The following is a 20,425-nucleotide window of genomic DNA, read 5'->3' on the forward strand; positions in this document are numbered from 1 at the left end:
TCTGTCTAACTTTAGGACTACTCTTTGGCATGACCAGAGTTGGCTGGATAACTTATCTGGCTAATTTACTGCACCTTGGAACGTCCCCGGAACACTCCTATGTTATTCAGCTAAATTTTAGACAGATAATGAGTTATCCATCTATAATTTAGCCAGATGAGTGCCCAACATATCAAAAGTCAGCATTTAACAGGATAAATTGTGAGTTATTAGATAGGGATGTGAATCGTGTCCCCTATCGTCTTAACGATTGAAATCGTCTGGCAGGAGAAGAAAATCGTGTTTGGCACGATTTTTTAGTTAAAAAATCGTTTTTTCCGATTAGTGCGCACTAACGGGAGTTAGTGCGCACTAACAGAAAATGATACAATTTGACACTTTTCAGGTCAGTTAAGGTCAGTTAGGAATGAATATGTATTCCTATTGGCTGCCCTCTTATTTATTCATGTTACCAAGGTTCCCACTGACAATATATGGGGGATGGGAAATGGAAACAGTTGGTAGCTTGACAAAAAAAGTAATGTGATCAGTCAACGTGACTAGAACTTGTGCCCTAACCCTGATACCAGGGGTGTTGTGATCTTCCTGCACACAGTGCCCTAACCCTGACACCAGGGGTGTTGTGATCTTCCTGTACACAGTGTCCTATCCTTATTAATACCAGGAGTGTTGTGATCTTCCTGCACACAGTGCCCTAACCCTGATACCAGGGGTGTTGTGATCTTCCTGCACACAGTGTGCTATCCCTATTAATACCAGGAGTGTTGTGATCTTCCTGCACACAGTGCCCTATCCCTAATAATACCAGGAGTGTTGTGATCTTCCTGCACACAGTGCCCTAACCCTGAAACCAGGGGTGTTGTGATCTTCCTGCACACAGTGCCCTATCCCTATTAATACCAGGAGTGTTGTGATCTTCCTGCACACAGTGCCTTAACCCTGACACCAGGGGTGTTGTGATCTTCCTGCACACAGTGCCCTATCCCAATTAATACCAGGAGTGTTGTGATCTTCCTGCACACAGTGCCCTAACCCTGATACCAGGGGTGTTGGGATCTTCCTGCACACAGTGCCTAACCCTGACACCAGGGGTGTTGTGATCTTCCTGCACACAGTGCCCTATCCCTATTAATACCAGGAGTGTTGTGATCTTCCTGCACACAGTGCCCTAACCCTGATACCAGGGGTGTTGTGATCTTCCTGCACACAGTGCCCTATCCCTATTAATACCAGGAGTGTTGTGATCTTCCTGCACATAGTGCCCTATCCCTATTAATACCAGGAGTGTTGTGATCTTCCTGCACACAGTGCCCAAACCCTGATACCAGGGGTGTTGTGATCTTCCTGCACACAGTGCCCTATCCCTATTAATACCAGGAGTGTTGTGATCTTCCTGCACACAGTGCCCTATCCCTATTAATACCAGGAGTGTTGTGATCTTCCTGCATACAGTGCCCTAACCCTGACACCAGGGGTGTTGTGATCTTCCTGCATGCAGTGCCTTCTCCCGCCTGCATTACTAGTGAGAGGCTGGCTTCACAGACAGGGGGGAGCCTCCTGACCCTCACTCCTCCCCTCCCCCATGTCCCAGCCAGTGAATGGTGTGTGGGTGAGGGGGGGGGGAGGATGGTGAAGGCTGAGACAGCTCCCTCCCTGCATTACTAGTGAGAGGCTGGCTTCACAGACAGGGGGGAGCTGCCTGACCCTCACTCCTCCCCTCCCCCATGTCCCAGCCAGTGAATGGTGTGTGGGTGAATGGTGTGTGGGTGAATGGGGGGTGGGAGGATGGTGAAGGCGGAGGCAGTTACCTCCCTGCATTATTAGTGAGAGGCTGGCTTCACAGACAGGGGGGAGCTTCCTGACCCTCACTCCTCCCCTCCCCCATGTCCCAGCCAGTGAATGGTGTGTGGGTGAGGGGGGGGAGGATGGTGAAGGCTGAGACAGCTTCCTCCCTGCATTACTAGTGAGAGGCTGGCTTCACAGACAGGGGGGAGCTGCCTGTCCCTCACTCCTCCCTTCCCCCAAGTCCCAGCAAGTGAATGGTGTGTGGGTGAGTGGGGGGTGGGAGGATGGTGAAGGCGGAGACAGCTCCCTCACTGCATTATTAGTGAGAGGCTGGCTTCACAGACAGGGGGGGAGCTGCCTGTCCCTCACTCCTCCCTTCCCCCAAGTCCCAGCAAGAGAATGGGGTGTGGGTGAGGGGGGGGGAGGAGGAGGATGGTGAAGGGTGAGACAGTTCCCTCCCTGCATTACTAGTGAGTTTCCCCAATCTGATCCCATGCCCTCAACCCTTTCCATCATTCAGGTAAGAGGCAAGCAGCCCCCTGCCAAACATGAGAAGTGAAAAGCTACGATGGAAGAAATGGAACAGGTTTCAATAGCAATGCCCCAGGACAGGAGAGAAGCAGCAGTCAAAGTTAGAAAAAGGGGCAGTTCTGAAATAAATACCCTTGATAGCCAGCCCCTGCAGCTAGTAGAGAATGAGGGCTTGAAAATAGAACTACAAGGATAAAAGTGAAGCAAGATGTTTTGAGGATGCTCCACTAGCACCTGAGGTCTTTCTACAAATGCTAATTTTCTCTCAGAGAGTAACTGCAAGGAAATGACCAACTTTTGCATTCATTCTGCCCTGTCATTCCAGTCCATACTGCCAAGGATATACTGTTGCAGTGCATCACAGGGAATGACCATCTCAGGGACAAGAGGACTACTGCAGGACAGTTATTGTCACTGTCTTCTATTGCACTCAACCCTCCTGGATATCCAGAGCGGGATACAGTGATGTTGAGCTCGAAGAATGAGCATGTCACAGCCTTGCTCTGCATTGTTTCTCTAGACATTGTCTGTGTGAAAGCATAGCCCTGAGCTCTCTCCGAGTTCTTGGTAAGGATTTTTGCTGTGGCAGCCCATTAACACAAGACAGGAAAACAAACCATGGAGGCAGCTTGGCATCACAATATCTCTGCATCATTGTAGATTTGTGTTGCTTCGCTTGCTGTTCTGTTTATCCTTTTTCGTGATTGAAGCCTTAGCTACACTTCAGATTAGTTATTTATTCTCTGTATGACTGCCAGTGGGCACAGTGTGGGCAGTGGGAGCTGGTAGTACTGGGAATAAGCGAGCAGTGAGGGCAGGCCAGAAAGTGCAGCATAACAGGCTGTATTGTGAAGCCTGTCTGTGACAGAGAAATAGTGCAGACAGAGCAGACACGATGACACTCACTGTTTGCCTGGCAGAAGGCAAAGTGTGTGCAGTGGGCACTAGGCAGTGGGCATTATAATATAATGTTAAATCCTTGTTGTAATCTTAACATCCCCGGTGACATATATACAATGATGTGAGGGAGAGCGAAAGGCAGAGCAGATTAAGTAACTTTAAATGTGTCCAAAATTGCGCACTTTTGCACTGGCACCGGCAGGTAAAAACCAAAAATGAGGTCCTGCCCTGAAACTGAAGAGGGATTTCTTCTGGACTACTACAACAGCAGGAGCCAGCTTTACGCTAAAGAAACTGGCATACGAGCTTGATGATGTGTCACTGCTGCAGAGTGCAGATAACAGTGAGTGTTTTTCTCTCCAATCTTCTGTGTTCAGCGAGAGAGAAAATGTTGCTGCAGAGGTTGCAGTGAAAGCCAAATTTTCCTCCACTGATTTACATGAAAAATCTTCAGAGGGATAGCCGTGCTAGTCTGGTGTAGCAGCCCCTCAACCTCAAAAGATACTCATCAGCCGCTGCAAATAGTACAAGGACACCAACCCAGGACCCAGACCTTGCCAGAAAAGGAGATGCCAACACTTTCCACATATTATCCCAGACAATGCCATCACTGGACACAACATCATCAGCAACATGCGGGACACATTCTCCTGCTTTTCTTCCAATCTAATATATGCCAACACCTGCCAGCAAAGTCCCGCTTCTGTCTACATAGGACAAACGGGACAATCTATAAGGAAAAGGTAAAAGGATTTAAACCTGAGGTTAGAAATGACAACATTTAACCTTCCTTGACATTCTCTATCTGACCTTAAGGTTGCCATACTCCTACATGAAAACTTCAAAGGAGCACTCCAGCCTGAAACTGCTGAATTGGAACTCATTAAAAATCTGAATACCATCACCCAAGGGCTGAACAGAAGCAATGGATTAATGACTCACTACAAATATGCATAAACTGAACTGTTGTCTGATCGTTCTGACTATTCACACTTACCTCAGTTGTCAGTAGGCTAAACTACAATCCTATTCACACTCTCTCCACACCGTTTCCTGCCTTTTCCCATGTCTTCTCACTGTTCTGTATATATTGTACACATCAACTGTACATCATTTCATGCATCTGATGGTGTGGACTGTGTCCTCGAAAGCTCATGCTTTAATAAAACAGTTAGTCTAAACGATTCCACTCGACTCCTAGTGCTTTTTTATTCAGATAAAGAGTCATTACTTGTTTTCCCTGAAATAGAAGCTATTGATAGTGTACCAGATGGGAAAAATTTGGGAGGCCTTTATAGTAGTGTGTTAGCCACCTTATCCAGTTCTTTGATGGGGAAGGCAGGACAAAATTAGGATGTGGCTGAAGAGCAGGCAGCACAGTTAGAGAGCACATCTGATGCCCTTGGCATTGTTCCTCAGAGTCCACCCACTATATCAGCTCCAGTGGCAGCATCCTCTGCTAAGTGTGTAGAGAAGGGATCAGAGTGGACTTGGAAGATCTGGAGACATTTCTAAATAAGGGAAGGCCCACGCTTTGCAAAATGCAAGCACATGGCAAAGACACAGGTCCTGGCAAACAAATGGGGCATTTAACTAACACTGGCATGCTTTATAAGCCACAGAAGCAGCAGCCCTTAGGACTAGCATCTGGGGAGTTTGGAAGTGACAGAAAAGAGGAAAAGTGTTTCCCAATCTGATCCCATGCCCTCAACCCTTTCCATCATTCAGGTAAGAGGCAAGCAGCCCCCTGCCAAACATGAGAAGTGAAAAGCTACGATGGAAGAAATGGAACAGGTTTCAATAGCAATGCCCCAGGACAGGAGAGAAGCAGCAGTCAAAGTTAGAAAAAGGGGCAGTTCTGAAATAAATGCCCTTGGTAGCCAGCCCCTGCAGCTAGTAGAGAATGAGGGCTTGAAAATAGAACTACAAGGATAAAAGTGAAGCAAGATGTTTTGAGGATCTTCCACTAGCACCTGAGGTCTTTCTACAAATGCTAATTTTCTCTCAGAGAGTAACTGCAAGGAAATGACCAACTTTTGCATTCATTCTGCTCTGTCATTCCAGTCCATACTGCCAAGGATATACTGTTGCAGTCCATCACAGGGGATGACCACCTCAGGGACAACAGGACTAGTGCAAGACAATAACTGTCAATGTCTTCTATTGCACTCAATCCTCCTGGATAGCTGTGCTTGCAAGATCTTTGTAGGATTGCTCCCAAGCTGTTCCTAACAAGGTCCCACAACAATGCCAGCATTCACTGACACCAGTACAGCTGATGGCTGAACATCTATAAAATGCTCATCCACTGCTAGAAACATAAAGTGGCTCCATTGGGACTTGAACCCAAGACCTTTTGTGTGTGAAACAGATGTGATAACCTCTACACCATGGAACCATTTCTTTGGCAGATTTCTTCCTTATTACACTTTCAAACACCTATCCAGTTATTTTAGTATACTGTTTGAATAATTCATGGGATAATCCCCTCAGCCACCATTCACATTCTAACATTTTTTACTCTTGGCAAAAAATAGATCTTCCAAGAGCCATCCCATCTACCATGAAAAATGTGTTTTACTAGAGTCACTGCTGAATTATTTTTACCACACAAGATGTTGGCTTAGGAGTTTACCTAAAGCTTCCTTATTTCGTCTCCAGTAACCATTCCCACACTTCTTCTGGGGAAGACAATATCTGCTATGAATTCGCATGAGATCAAGTAGGAAGCATAGAAGGAAGGGCTGTAAATCTATCCCACCACCCATTGGTCTTCAACTTGCTTTTTCGGTATCTAAGTAATCCTTGCACTCAGACTCATGCCTGTTTCTGCAGCAAGTTAAAAAAGGCTCCACTGGGGATTGAACCCAGGCCCTTCTGCGTGTAAAGCAGATGTGATACCCACTACACTATGGAACCAACTGAGCCTTTCTTTTAATATGTGAGCAACCGTCGAACCCTTGGTGCCTGCCTAAAGGAGGACTAATTGAACAAGCATCTCAGCTAGAGAAGTGCATTCATTGAAAACAAAATATAAAAATGAAATCAGTGGAGCCAACTTGTTTCTTTTTTATTTATTTATTTTATTTATTAAAAATTCTTTTATACCATCGTTCATAATATACATCACAACGGTTTACATGTTACAAAATCATAAAATCAAACTGAAATATCTAAAAGGTACAGTAAAATATCATAAAAAATAAAATTGTTAATCAATTATTTATAAAAGAACATAAAACAAAGATAAAAATAATGTTTCTTTAAACCAATGAGTTCTTTTTTTCAAGATAGTCAATATAAGCCTGTTCGAAAAGCCATGCTTTTAGAGCTTTTTTAAAATCTTTAAACTCTGACTCTAAACTCTTAGGGTCCAAAATGAGCTGAAGGGGACCCGTGAACTAAAGGAATCCTACTTGTTTCATTTCTGTCAAACAGAATGATTTCTCTAAGGAATTATAGTCAAAAGACCAATGGAAATCATAGGCATAGCAACAGTTGCAAATGTATGGAGAAAGGTTCATACACTGTGGAGCGGGCAGGCTGCAGAGAAGGGACGGATTGGCATACCGTCAAGCAATGAGAGTTATGATGTATCGCAGCGGAGCATTTTCCTAGTCTCCTATAATGCCGCAGAGCGGGTTACAGTGATGCTGAGCTCGAAGAATGAGCATGTCACAGCCTTGCTCTGCATTGTTTCTCTAGACATTGTCTGTGTGAAAGCATAGCTCTGAGCTCTCTCCGAGTTCTTGGTAAGGATTTTTGCTGTGGCAGCCCATTAACACAAGACAGGAAAACAAACCATGGAGGCAGCATGGCATCACAATATCTCTGCATCATTGTAGATTTGTGTTGCTTCGCTTGCTGGTCTGTTTATCCTTTTTCGTGATTGAAGCCTTAGCTACACTTCAGATTAGTTATTTATTCTCTGTATGACTGCCAGTGGGCACAGTGTGGGCAGTGGGAGCTGGTAGTACTGGGAATAAGCGAGCAGTGAGGGCAGGCCAGAAAGTGCAGCATAACAGGCTGTATTGTGAAGCCTGTCTGTGACAGAGAAATAGTGCAGACAGAGCAGACACGATAACACTCACTGTTTGCCTGGCAGAAGGCAAAGTGTGTGCAGTGGGCACTAGGAGGTGGGCATAATAATACCACGGAAAAATGTTAAATCCTTGTTGTAATCTTAACATCCCCGGTGACATATATACAATGATGTGAGGGAGAGGGAAAGGCAGAGCAGATGAAGTAACTTTAAATGTGTCCAAAATTGTGCACTTTTGCACTGGCACCGGCAGGTAAAAACCAAAAATGAGGTCCTGCCCTGAAACTGAAGAGGGATTTCTTCTGGACTACTACAACAGCAGGAGCCAGCTTTACGCTAAAGAAACTGGCATATGAGCTTGATGATGTGTCACTGCTGCAGAGTGCAGATAACAGGGAGTGTTTTTCTCTCCAATCTTCTGTGTTCAGCGAGAGAGAAAATGTTGGTGCAGAGGTTGCAGTGAAAGCCAAATTTTCCTCCACTGATTTACATGAAAAATCTTCAGAGGGATAGCCGTGCTAGTCTGGTGTAGCAGCCCCTCAACCTCAAAAGATACTCATCAGCCGCTGCAAATAGTACAAGGACACCAACCCAGGACCCAGACCTTGCCAGAAAAGGAGATGCCAACACTTTCCACATATTATCCCAGACAATGCCATCACTGGACACAACATCATCAGCAACATGCGGGACACATTCTCCTGCTTTTCTTCCAATCTAATATATGCCAACACCTGCCAGCAAAGTCCCGCTTCTGTCTACATAGGACAAACGGGACAATCTATAAGGACAAGATAAAAGGATTTAAACCTGAGGTTAGAAATGACAACATTCAACCTTCCTTGACATTCTCTATCTGACCTTAAGGTTGCCATACTCCTACATGAAAACTTCAAAGGAGCACTCCAGCCTGAAACTGCTGAATTGGAACTCATTAAAAATCTAAATACCATCACCCAAGGGCTGAACAGAAGCAATGGATTCATGACTCACTACAAATATGCATAAACTGAACTGTTGTCTGATCATTCTGTCTATTCACACTTACCTCAGTTGTCAGTAGGCTAAACTACAATCCTATTCACACTCTCTCCACACCGTTTCCTGCCTTTTCCCATGTCTTCCTACTGTTCTGTATATATTGTACACATCAACTGTACATCATTTCATGCATCTGATGGTGAGGACTGTGTCCTCGAAAGCTCATGCTTTAATAAAACAGTTAGTCTAAATGATTCCACTCGACTCCTAGTGCTTTTTTATTCAGATAAAGGGTCATTACTTGTTTTCCCTGAAATAGAAGCTATTGATAGTGTACCAGATGGGGAAAATTTGGGAGGCCTTTATAGTAGTGTGTTAGCCACCTTATCCAGTTCTTTGATGGGGAAGGCAGGACAAAATTAGGATGTGGCTGAAGAGCAGGCAGCACAGTTAGAGAGCACATCTGATGCCCTTGGCATTGTTCCTCAGAGTCCACCCACTATATCAGCTCCAGTGGCAGCATCCTCTGCTAAGTGTGTAGAGAAGGGATCAGAGTGGACTTGGAAGATCTGGAGACATTTCTAAATAAGGGAAGGCCCACGCTTTGCAAAATGCAAGCACATGGCAAAGACATAGGTCCTGGCAAACAAATGGGGCATTTAACTAACACTGGCATGCTTTATCCACTGAGAAAATTAGCCATTTAATCCTACGCTTTGTTTCCTGTCTTTTAACCAGTTTGTAATCCACAAAAGGACATCGCCTCCTGTCTCATAACTTTTTAGTTTTCTTAGAAGCCTTTCATGAGGGACTTCGTCAAACGCCTTCTGAAAATCCAAATACACTACATCTACTGGTTCACCTTTATCCACATGTTTATTAACCCCTTCAAAAATATGATTTGTGAGGCAAGACTTCCCTTAGGTAAAACCATGCTGACTTTGTTCCATTAAACCATGTCTTTCTATATGTTCTGTGATTTTGATCTTTAGAACACTTTCCACTATTTTTCCTGGCACTGAAGTCAGGCTCACTGGTCTATAGTTTCCTGGATCGCCCCTGGAACCCTTTTTAAATATTGGGGTTACATTAGCCACCCTCTAGTCTTCAGGTACAATGGATGATTTTAATGATAGGTTACAAAATTTACCTAATAGATTTGAAATTTCATTTTTTAGTTCCTTCAGAACCCTGGGGTGTATACCATCCAGTCCAGGTGATTTACTACTCTTCAGTTTGTCAATCAGGCCTACTTCATCTTCTAGGTTCACTGTGATTTGGTTCAGTTCATCTGACTCATTCCTCTTGAAAACCATCTCTGGAACTGGTATCTCCCCAGCATCATCATTGGTAAACACAGAAGCAAAGAATTCATTTAGTCTTTCTGCAATGGCCTAAACTTCCCTAAGAGCCCCTTTAACCCCTCAGTCATCCAACCGACTCCCTTATAGGTTTCTTGCTTCGGATGTATTTTAAAAACTTTTTATTATGACTTTTTGCCTCTACGGCCAACATCATTTCAAATTCTCTCTTAGCCTGACTTATCAGTGTTTTACACTTAACTTGACAATGCTTATGCTTTTTCCTGTTTTCTTCAGATGGATCCTTCTTCCAATTTTTGAAGAATTTTTTTTTGGCTAAAATAGCCTCTTTCAGCTCACCTTTTAACCTTGCTGGTAATCGTTTTGCCTTCCTTCCACCTTTTTTAATGCATGGAAGACATCTGGACTGCACATCTAAGATTGTATTGTTATACTATTTATATTTTTCCAAACAAACAGAGAAAAGTACATAGAAGCAGTAACTCATATTGCAGTGAGGTACATGGCAAAAGATAGTACATAGGGGAGCAAACGATTGAGGGACAATAGAAGTGGAAATAAAAAACTAACCCCAAGTGGCACCACAAATTAGCTTAAGTATCATTCAAATAATCAAGATATAGCCCCCAAGTACTGGTAAATTTAGCATGCTTACCCTTAAGACTGTATCGTAGCTGTTCCAGATCAGCAATAGCCTGTATTTGTGAGCGCCAGTGAGGCATACCAGGGGTGACTTTTTTTTATGAATGAGAGTGATCGTAGCATCAGCCATAGTGCCCAGGGAATGCCCCCCACCACCAGTAGGGAACCCATCAGGGCCAGGACATTTACCCTCCGGTAACAACTTGATAGCTGCCTGAATTTCAAGCAGAGAAATTGGGGCCACCATAAGATTGTATTTTTAAACAATGTCTACACCTGTTGTACACTTTTAACCTCTGCAGCTGCACCTTTCAGTTTTTTTTCTATTTCGCTCATTTTATCAAAGTTTCCCTTTTGAAAATTTAGTGTTAGAGCTGTAGATTTACATACTGTCCCCTTCCAGTCATTAGTTCAAATTTTATCACGTTATGATCACCATTGCCAAGTGGCCCCACCACTATTACCTCTCTCACCAAATCTTGCGTTCTACCAAGAATTAAATCTAAAATTGCTCCCTCTATCGTTGGTTCCTGAACCAATTTGAACCAATTGCTCCATGAAGCAGTAGTTTATTCCATCCAGGAACTTTGTCTCTAGCAAGTCCAGATGTTACATTTACCCAGTCAATATTGGGGTAATTGAAATCTCCTATTACTGCACTGCCAAATTTATTAGCTTCCCTGATTTCTCTTAGCATTTCATCATCTGACCATTTTGGCCAGGTGGACGGTAGTATACTCCTATCACTGTACTCATACCCAACACACATGCGATTTCAACCCATATAGATTCTAATGAGTATTTAGTTTCTTGTATGATCTTTATACTGTTGGACTCTATAGCCTCCTGGATATAAAGTGCCACACCCTCCAAGTTGATCCTATCTTTGCGATATAATTTGTATCCAGATATAGCACTGTCCCGTTAGTTATCCTCCTTCTACCAAGTCTCTGTGATGCCAATTATGTCTATCTCATCATTCACCGCTATACACTCTGACTCTCCCATCTTACTTCTTAGATTTCTGGCAATGGCATACAGACATTTCAAAGTGTGTTTTTTGTTTGTATTAACAACCTGCTTTCAGATGATAGGGATAATTTGGATTCTTTACTTACAGGCACATGGACTACGTTTGCATTTATTGGAACCTCTCTGTTGGGATGCCATAGCTCTCCTATTTCATTAGTATCCTTCATAGATACATTCCTCCGAACCATTTAAAAGCTGCTCTATCTCCTTTTTAAAAGTTAGTGCAAGCAGCCTGATTTCATTCTGGTTTTCCAGTTTCTTACAAAACTGAATCCCTGCTCCCTGCATCATCGTCTCATCCATGAATTGAGACCCGAGAGCTTTGCCTGCCTCTGAGGACCTGCACCTGGAATGGGCAACATTTCAGAGAATGCCACCCTGGAGGCTCCAGATTTCAGCTTTCTACCTGAAATCCTAAATTTGGCTTCCAGACCTCTCTCCCACATTTTCCTATGTCGTTGGTGCCCATATGTACCTCGGCAGCCAGCTCCTTCCTAGCACTGTCTATAATCCTATCTGGGTGACGCGTGAGTTGTGCCACCTTCGCACCAGGCAGGCAAGTTACCAGGCAGTCCTCATGTCCACCAGCCACCCAGCTAGCTACATTTATGATGGCCGACCTAACCCTTCCCTCCTGGGCAGTAGCCCTAGGAGTCTTGTACTCAGTGCGAGAGGACAACGCATCACCTGGAGAGCAGGTCCTTGCTACAGGATCATCACTTCCTGCTACACCAAGATGATGTTCTCCAACCGTGAGACTTTTCTGATCCAAGGCAGCACCGGGTGACGTGTGAGGTGTGCCACCGTCGCACCAGGCAGGCAGGTTACCAGGCAGTCCTTCCGTTCATCAGCCACCCAACTATCTACATTTATTATGGCCGATCTAACCCTGCCCCCCCGGTACTGTAGAGGTTACATGAGGTAAATCAATCAGGAGCCTGAGTTTTTTTTTTTTTATTTAATTTTATTTATATTCCAACTTTCAGCACTTCAAAGTGGATGACATTCAGGTACTGTAGTTATTTCTCTATTCATAGTGGGCTCACAATCTGACCCTGAGGCCACAAGGAGTGGTGACAGTGGTATTTAAACCCTGGCTTCCCACTGCTGTAACCCTTAGTCTTTTATAGCCAGCGAGCAGAGGTGTTTCAGGGATCGGGCTGCAGCAGAGCTGGAGGGGCGGAGTCAGCAGAATTTCAAATGTCTCTCTGGTACAGCACAAAAGTCGAGCCACGCACTTGGAAAATTATTGTTGGTGATGAGCAGGAGTTTTACTTGTTATTTGCCTGGTATATTGAGAGGTTTTTTTATTCAGATGATCTTCAGCCGGGCAGCAGCATAAGAGTGCAGAGTTCCACTGGCACCAGGAGCTGGAGCTGAGGGGATGAATCCCAGGACCGATGTCTTCACCCTGCTGCTAAGATTCTGAGAGAGAGACTGTAACACTGAGAGAGAGATGCTCGTTTCAGCAGACATTGCACTGCTGCTGAGGATCTGTTAGAGGGATAGTACGGGCTGAGAGAATGAGAGTTGGAATTAGCAGAAAGAGAGAGAGAGAGACCTGTTTCAGCTGGGAAGTACAGCTGTGGGGTGACAGGAAAAGGTTACACAGCACCCTCATATCTGACTAGGAAGGAAGCAGCATTTCATTCTGCAGACAAACTGTTAAGTACCAGCAGTTACTGCTCCTTTCCTTTTTTCCTCTTTGCTGTTTGCAGTTTTCCAAGCCTTTTGAGTTAACTGTAAATCCTTTTCTTATATATTATAACATTCATTTATTAGCACTGTTTCTGTGAATGATTAGTGACAGGTAAGTTAGTGCTGGGTATCAGCAGGGTCCTGCACCAAGTCTCACACTTCTTTCAGGTTTTTGTGTCAGGTAGAGCTGGAGTTACCAACAAGCATCTGAATCAGTGAAGAGGTCTTCTGACCACAGATTGTGCTAATAAATAAACATTTGACTGCTATTTAGTGATTCCTCAATTGTTTTATTTATTGTTTTGTCTTTTCTGGGTCCCTTTTCTAAGGTCTAAGCACCTCCCAGGGGAGGACCTAGTTTAGGGTAGTGAGTGGACTAAACCATTTGCTATGGCTCACTGGAGTAACTATAGAGGGCAGACAGTTCCCTGTGCTCTAGGGACTCCTCGTCTCTGAGAAATCACTGATTAGCACTGTGAAATCCCTGAATACCAACAAAATGTTTCTTCATTTATATTTATAAACTAATAGGTCCATTCAGCGGTGCTGAGAGCAGGAAGTTAGCTGGACTTACCCAGGTACGGGTTCCTGCTGTATAGACCCAAAGACAGTGGAGTAAGTTTATCTATCTCACTTCAGGGCTGCTACCCAGCTAAACATAAGCCCCACACCCGGTCATCTCTTTTTATCCATGTAAGTTAGCCATTCATTGGCCCACAATTTTAACACTTTGCGGTTTGTCCAACTAAATTCCAAACTCAGCCAGACAAATCCGCTGACCAAGGACCTTTAAAAGTATTACAGGGCACAAAGCGATGTTTGCAAAGTCTCCTTACCGGTTTTTTTTCTTCGAAGCGCATGCACTGCAATCAGACCAAACACACACGGGATGTCAAGGAGAAGTAAGGGAAAGGTAAAGGGGAAAGGGGAAGCATAAACAAGACAGAGAAAGGGGAGGAAAAGTAGAGAACAGCAAAGGCAGGTGGGCAGAGAGGAAGGAGGAGGAAGATATAGAGAAGGGAGGCATGGGCTAGGGGAGAGGAGGGAGAGCAGAGAGAGCATTGGAAGGAGGGTGGGAGGAGTTGATACAATAACAGGAAGGAGCAAAGGAGAAAAAGATGGAAGCGGAGAACAGGAGATAAGGCCGGGAGATTGATGGGAGAGGGAGGAGGGGAGATGCGGAGGGGGAGGCATGGGGTAAAAGATAGGAGAGAGAGCAGAGGGAGCAGTGGAAAGAGGGATGGGAATAGCTGCACCGGGGCTGAAGTTTGCAGGACGAGCGGAACCGGAAAGAGAAAGAAAGGAGATATGTGAGCATTTCCTGATGTCCTACTTTCCATCTGAGGTACAGGCATTGATATTGGTTATCACAAAGTTAATTGTGCCCATTTCTGTATACAAAGTAAGGGGTAAGTTTTCAGAAGAGCTGCTAAGTGACCACAAGAGTTGATTCCGTTTACTGGATAAATTTTCAATCACAGCTTGGCGGCTGGAAATATTCCCAAATTTAACTTAGCCGGTTCAGCACTGAGAAGCCTCCTGAAGACTTACCCTGAGCAGCTCCAGAGGATCTAACCTCACTGAAGGGCCTGTCCCTTAATCTAAAAAAGATACCCACCTCTACCCTGACTCCCAATCGCTCGGTCATTTTTGATGCAGGCTTGTCTTCGTCTGTTAAAGAAAGGTTCAAACTTTAAATTGTGTAAGGCTGAATGCACATCACCATTATATACAGGGAGGACAATAATGAAAGCCATTTCTGGGGATAAAGTGCTCTTTTATCCACAGAAATAGGCTGTTTGATTACTGTCCATCCTCTACACAAGTAAAGGTAGGAGCATATAACAAGGTATATTTCTGGTTTGGAGTTCGGACAGGGGGAAAACTATATGCTACCCAGCTAAACATAAGCCCCACACCCAGTCATCTCTTTTTATCCAGGTAATTTAGCCATTCATTGGCCCACAATTTTAACACTTTGCGGTTTGTCCAGCTAAATTCCGAACTCAGCCGGACAAATCCGCTGACCAAGGACCTTTAAAAGTATTATAGGGCACAAAGCGATGTTTGCAAAGTCTCCTTACCGTTTTTTTTTCTTCGAAGCGCATGCACTGCAATCAGACCAAACACACACGGGATGTCAAGGAGAAGTAAGGGAAAGGAAAAGGGGAAAGGGGAAGCATAAACAAGACAGAGAAAGGGGAGGAAAAGTAGAGAAGAGCAAAGGCAGGTGGGCAGAGAGGAAGAAGAAGGAAGATATAGAGAAGGGAGGCATGGGCTAGGGGAGAGGAGGGAAAGCAGAGAGAGCATTGGGAGGAGGGTGGGAGGAGTTGATACAATAACAGGAAGGAGCAAAGGAAAAAAAGATGGAAGGAGGAGAACAGGAGATAAGGCAGGGAGATTGATGGGAGAGGGTGGAGGGAAGATAGAGAGGGGGAGGCTTGGGGTAGGGGAGAGCAGAGGGAGCAGTGGAAAGAGGGGTGGGAGTAGTTGCACCGGTGCTGACGTTTGCAGGATGAGCGGAACCGGAAAGAGAAAGAAAGGAGATATGTAAGCATTTCCTGATGTCTTACTTTCCATCTGAGCTACAGGCATTGATCTTGGTTATCACAAACAGGCCAATACAGTAAGGTGCGGTAGAAAGAGGTGCATTAGTGCCGGGTGCACCTGCGTTTGCCGCACGCACAGTTTGGATCACATACTGCTCGAGACTGTATTTAAATGGCAATCTTTGCGGGCCTTGAAGGCTTTATGCATAAGCAACACGAAATCAGACGAAAAAGAAGAGTCTGAAGACAAATTTGTCTGATCCCCCTCAGGGACCTCTGGATTGGCAGCACAGCTGGGTCTCACAGGTCTGTCCCCCTTAGGGACTCTGCGTTGTGGTGACAATCGCGGTGGAGGGTCGTCCTCCCCCCCGTGCCGCTGGCGCCTTGGGGCGTTCCCACGGGAACGGGTCGGCACCTGAAGAATGTAAGTCCCCAAATGCTCCGGTCACTGTTTGGACCCTCACCAGGTCCCTGCCCGTGGCCGCAGAGACCCCCTTTCCTCCGGAGAGGCAATCGGAACACAAATTGTCCCAGGACAGTTGCGCCCGCGCGGTGCCGCAGGCCCTACAAGCGGCCCGATGCGGCATGCTGCAGCAAAAAACAGCCCCGAAAATCGCTCAGAAGGTGGCGAAAATGGCGCGCAAGCACCCAAATGCGACCGGAAGAGAAGGAGAATGAAGCCCCGAAAGAACACACACAAAAATATTTTTTAACTTTTTTTTTTTTTTTTTTTTAAATATACTCGCCCAATAGTCTCCGGGTCCTGGACCTACTGGGGGGAGTGAGCCGGGCTCCCCGGTATCACCCCCAGTCACGAATTCACGCTGGCAGGAGGGCAAAGCACCCCACACCTCAGCGGCCTCGGAAACCAGGGGGGATGGTCCCCTCCGGACCTCACAACCCCCTGGGAGGCGGGAGACTGGACCTGCAGGCAAACCACTGCGCTCCTATACCTTATTCTAACTTTATCCTTCTTTTTACCCAGCTAACAATACTATCTAGAACTGAAAAACTAGGCCTCAGCACAGACTGTAGGTTTTGCACCCTCTCCACCTGCTAGGAGACAGAGGAATACTGCCAGACTGTAGGTGGCACCAGCCTAGATATAGGCGGAGTTTGGTTTTGTAAACTTCTGTCTCCATCTGCTAGAGGGGGGTGCAAAACCCAGGAGTCTGGACTGATCCGGGTACGTACAGGGAATTTAGCTTAGCCAGTTCAGCACTGAGGAGCCTCCTGAAAACTTAGCCTGAGCAGCTCCAGAGGATCTAACCTCGCTGAAGGGCCTGTCCCTTAATCTAAAAAACATACCCACCTCTATCCTGACTCCCAATCGCTCGGTCATTTTTGATGCAGGCTTGTCTTCGTCTGTTAAAGAAAGGTTCAGACTTTAAAATGTGCAAGGCTGAACGCACATCACCATTATATACAGGGAGGACAATAATGAAAGCCATTTCTGGGGGTAAAGCGCTTTTTTATCCACAGAAATAGGCTGTTTGATTACTGTCCATCCTCTACACAAGTAAAGGTAGGAGCATATAACAAGGCATATTTCTGGTTTGGAGTTCGGACAGGGGGAAAACTATATGCAGAGCTTTCCTTTAACACCGTGCCCTCACAAAAAGCAGGCAGGGGTATTTTTGAGGGGGCAATAAACAAAGCAAATCTAGATGTGTACTTTTGCATTCCTTATCACCTCAGGTTAAAATTCAGATGGGATTGGCCAGACCTTGCATACTTTGATTATTTAGGTCAAGGCTGGGAAACATCCAGACCCAGATGAGACCCACAGCTCAGTCCCAGGCAGCCACTGCCAGAGCCCCAAACCAGAGGTTCATGGAGGGAGCTTTTGCTCCGTGTCTCTGACTCCCTCATCCCCCTCCCCCCATAATCAAATGTTCAAGGCAGGAGCGAGCAGGATCTGCTGCCACAGCTTGGGTTCATCTCCCCACCTTGTCCTTGAATGAAATATCCATAAGGACTGGAGAGTGGCACGAGAGCTCCTGCCTCATCCTTGGCTCCTTCCTGCAGCCTCCCACCCCAAGAAAAACTGAGAGAGGCAAGGCTCGCTTTCAATTGCTTCCCCTCCCCCTTTATAATCCCACACAATGTTTGTTTTGGTTAAATAAAGGCCGCAGTTTATTATAACATGACCCGAGCCCCTAACACTTAATACACTATTCAACATATACACCCCCCCCTTTTATCCCCTTCTTAACAACTTGCTCCCCACCTCGACCCAGTGGTAGAGCTACACCCATAGAGTCCATTTCCTTACCCCGCCTCGCACCAGTGTGGGTAAGTACCCCGGCCTCTGAGCTTCGGCCCCCCTCTTGTCATTGGCCACCTCATGTAGCAGCCCCCCCCCCCCAAATGCCTTTTAACAACACATAACAAAATCAACCATATTGGGCTGGGGTTACCCGCCACTGTGACAATCAATAAAGACAACATAAGGGAGGGAGGAGGGAAATTATTCCAGCCTGCTCCCTCAGCCCTCTCGCACCCAACTGAGGCGCGAAAGGGCTCTCTGCCCTAACTAACTATTACCCCAACCAATCCCAGCTCCTCAATTCAAAATACTTCCTTTTCATTGGCCCCTTAGCTTTACTTTCTCCCCCTCCCCTTTCCCTCCTAACTTATAATTTAACCCTATCCTACCGCTCGCTAACCCCGTTATTATCTGCTAAGCAATACAAGATTGCTTAGCCTTCACTTAAATGTTCACAGGGAAAACAGAGCAAGAGCTGTGCTGCTTCTGGCTCTGCCCCTGCCACACAGAATGAAATATTCATGGCAGGAATGAAGAGCACACATCACATCTCTTCCTTTACCTCTCTGGAATAAAACATTCTTAGCAGAAGTAAAGCAAAAGCTGCTTCACCTGACACTCGGAGGTTAAACCCTTGTTCACTTGCTTGGACCTTGAAGATCCTAGCAAGCACTGCAGAGGCCTTGCCTGCTCCTGCACTTGTGCCTCTCTCCTGACAACCTCCCACCCACCAACTGGGTTTCCCAAGTACCCTACCACCTGCTCCTTCATGAGGGCTTTCTGAGGACATTGTGACTCCCTAAACCTGGGGTTTCACAGTATCCAGACAAATGAAGAAGGCACATCCAAACAATACAAGAATCACTGAAAAACTCACTTACCTAGGATCCACAGTGCTAATAGACAGAGCTTGTTATGAAGACTGTATTACAAGCAGGGGAAGAAGAAAAGGACTTTCACAGTAACTCCAACTGGTTTTTAAGTGAATGTTTTTGCAGAGCTGAATGCTGCACCTGTCTCAGTCGGCTCTGAGGGTGCTGATAGGATCAGCTCAGACTGTACAACTGGCTGGGCTTCTTTAGCTTTACAAACTCTCCCTGTCTGTCCCTATTAACCCACAGCTCTATCTCTCCCTCAGGGACCCTCTAATGGTAATTAAAGGGAATTTTACATGGGAGGGAAATAATATTAACCACTAAAACTGTTTTGCTAAAAGGAGAAGTAAGGGAAAGGAAAAGGGGAAGCATAAACAAGACAGAGAAAGGGAATGAAAAGCAAAGAACAGCAAAGGCAGGTGGGCAGAGAGGAAAGAGAAGGAAGATATAGAGCGTTCACCCAGCAAGATAGGAACCAATCTCTTGAAGAGACAGCATAGTCCAGGCAGAAGGTCTGTGGCAGATAGTGAAGAGATGAAGTGATGGTCACAGGAACATGGAGACGTTGGAGGCATGAAGACCCAAGAGACGCTGGAGGCATGAAGACACAGGAGACGCTGGAGGGACGATGACACAGGAGACACTGGAGGCATGAAGACACAGGAGACGCTGGAGGCATGAAGACACAGGAGACGCTGGAGGCATGAAGACCCAAGAGACGCTGGAGGCATGAAGACACAGGAGACACTGGAGGGACGATGACACAGGAGACACTGGAAGCACGACACCAAAGCACAGGGATCACAGCCTAGGAGCAAAAGAAGACGTCTGTTGCAAAGAGAAAGAAAAAGGAGTTGCCTGGTTTCAAACCTCTACTATGGTGATGTCATAATCAGACATCATAATCCTGAGCTGGCTTAGCTCTCCAGCTGCAGCCCTTAAAGGGACCTAACACTTTGCTTTCTGGCTATAGTTTTCCCCTGTCCGAACTCCAAACCAGAAATATGCCTTGTTATATGCTCCTACCTTTACTTGTGTAGAGGATGGACAGTAATCATACAGCCTATTTCTGTGGATAAAAGAGCGCTTTACCCCCAGAAATGGCTTTCATTATTGTCCTCCCTGTATATAATGGTGATGTGCATTCAGCCTTACACATTTTAAAGTCTGAACCTTTCTTTAACAGACGAAGACAAGCCTGCATTAAAAATGACCGAGCGATTGGTAGAGGTGGGTATTTTTTTAGATTAAGGGACAGGCCCTTCAGTGATGTTAGATCTTCTGGAGGCTTCTCAGTGCTGAACCGGCTAAGCTAAATTTGGGAACATTTCCATGCTGGTAATCAGTTTGCCTTCCTTCCATTTTTCTTAATGCATGGAATACACCTGGTCTGTGCTTCGAGGATGCTACTTTTAAACAAGGCCCACGCCTGTTTTTTCTAACTACTTTTCTCATTTTCTCAAAGTTTCCCTTTTGAAAGTTTAGTGCTAGAGCCATAGATTTACATACTGTTCCCCTTTCAGTCATTAATTTAAATTTGATCATATTATGATCACTATTGCCAAGCAGCCCCACCACTGTTACCTCTCTCACCAAATCCTGAGAGGAGAGGATCACCTTGCTGGTGGCTGAAAGGAATCAGTAAGTTTTTGCTTGGGACATTGTCTTTTTTAAAAGTATTGGGGCAAAGTTAACTATTTGGGAATATTATTTAGTGTGTTTGTGCCTTTAATAGTCAGAAAGGCAGTGAATAAACAAGTTAGACTGTATTTTTAAATAGTCAGTCAATAAGGTAGCAG

The 20,425-nt window shown here is 45.4% G+C and overlaps 2 non-coding genes across 2 annotated transcripts; both read right to left on the reverse strand.

Annotated features, from left to right (window-relative positions):
• Positions 1–5,541: 5,541 nt before the first annotated feature.
• Positions 5,542–5,614, reverse strand: TRNAV-CAC. Its single transcript has one exon. It is a non-coding gene; the product is annotated as a tRNA-Val (tRNA).
• A 448-nt stretch (positions 5,615–6,062) lies between these two features.
• Positions 6,063–6,135, reverse strand: TRNAV-UAC. The gene has a single exon. It is a non-coding gene; the product is annotated as a tRNA-Val (tRNA).
• Positions 6,136–20,425: the final 14,290 nt, after the last annotated feature.

This window comes from Rhinatrema bivittatum, unplaced genomic scaffold, assembly GCF_901001135.1.
Source record: "Rhinatrema bivittatum unplaced genomic scaffold, aRhiBiv1.1, whole genome shotgun sequence".
In the NCBI taxonomy this organism is placed as follows: Eukaryota; Metazoa; Chordata; class Amphibia; order Gymnophiona; family Rhinatrematidae; genus Rhinatrema; species Rhinatrema bivittatum.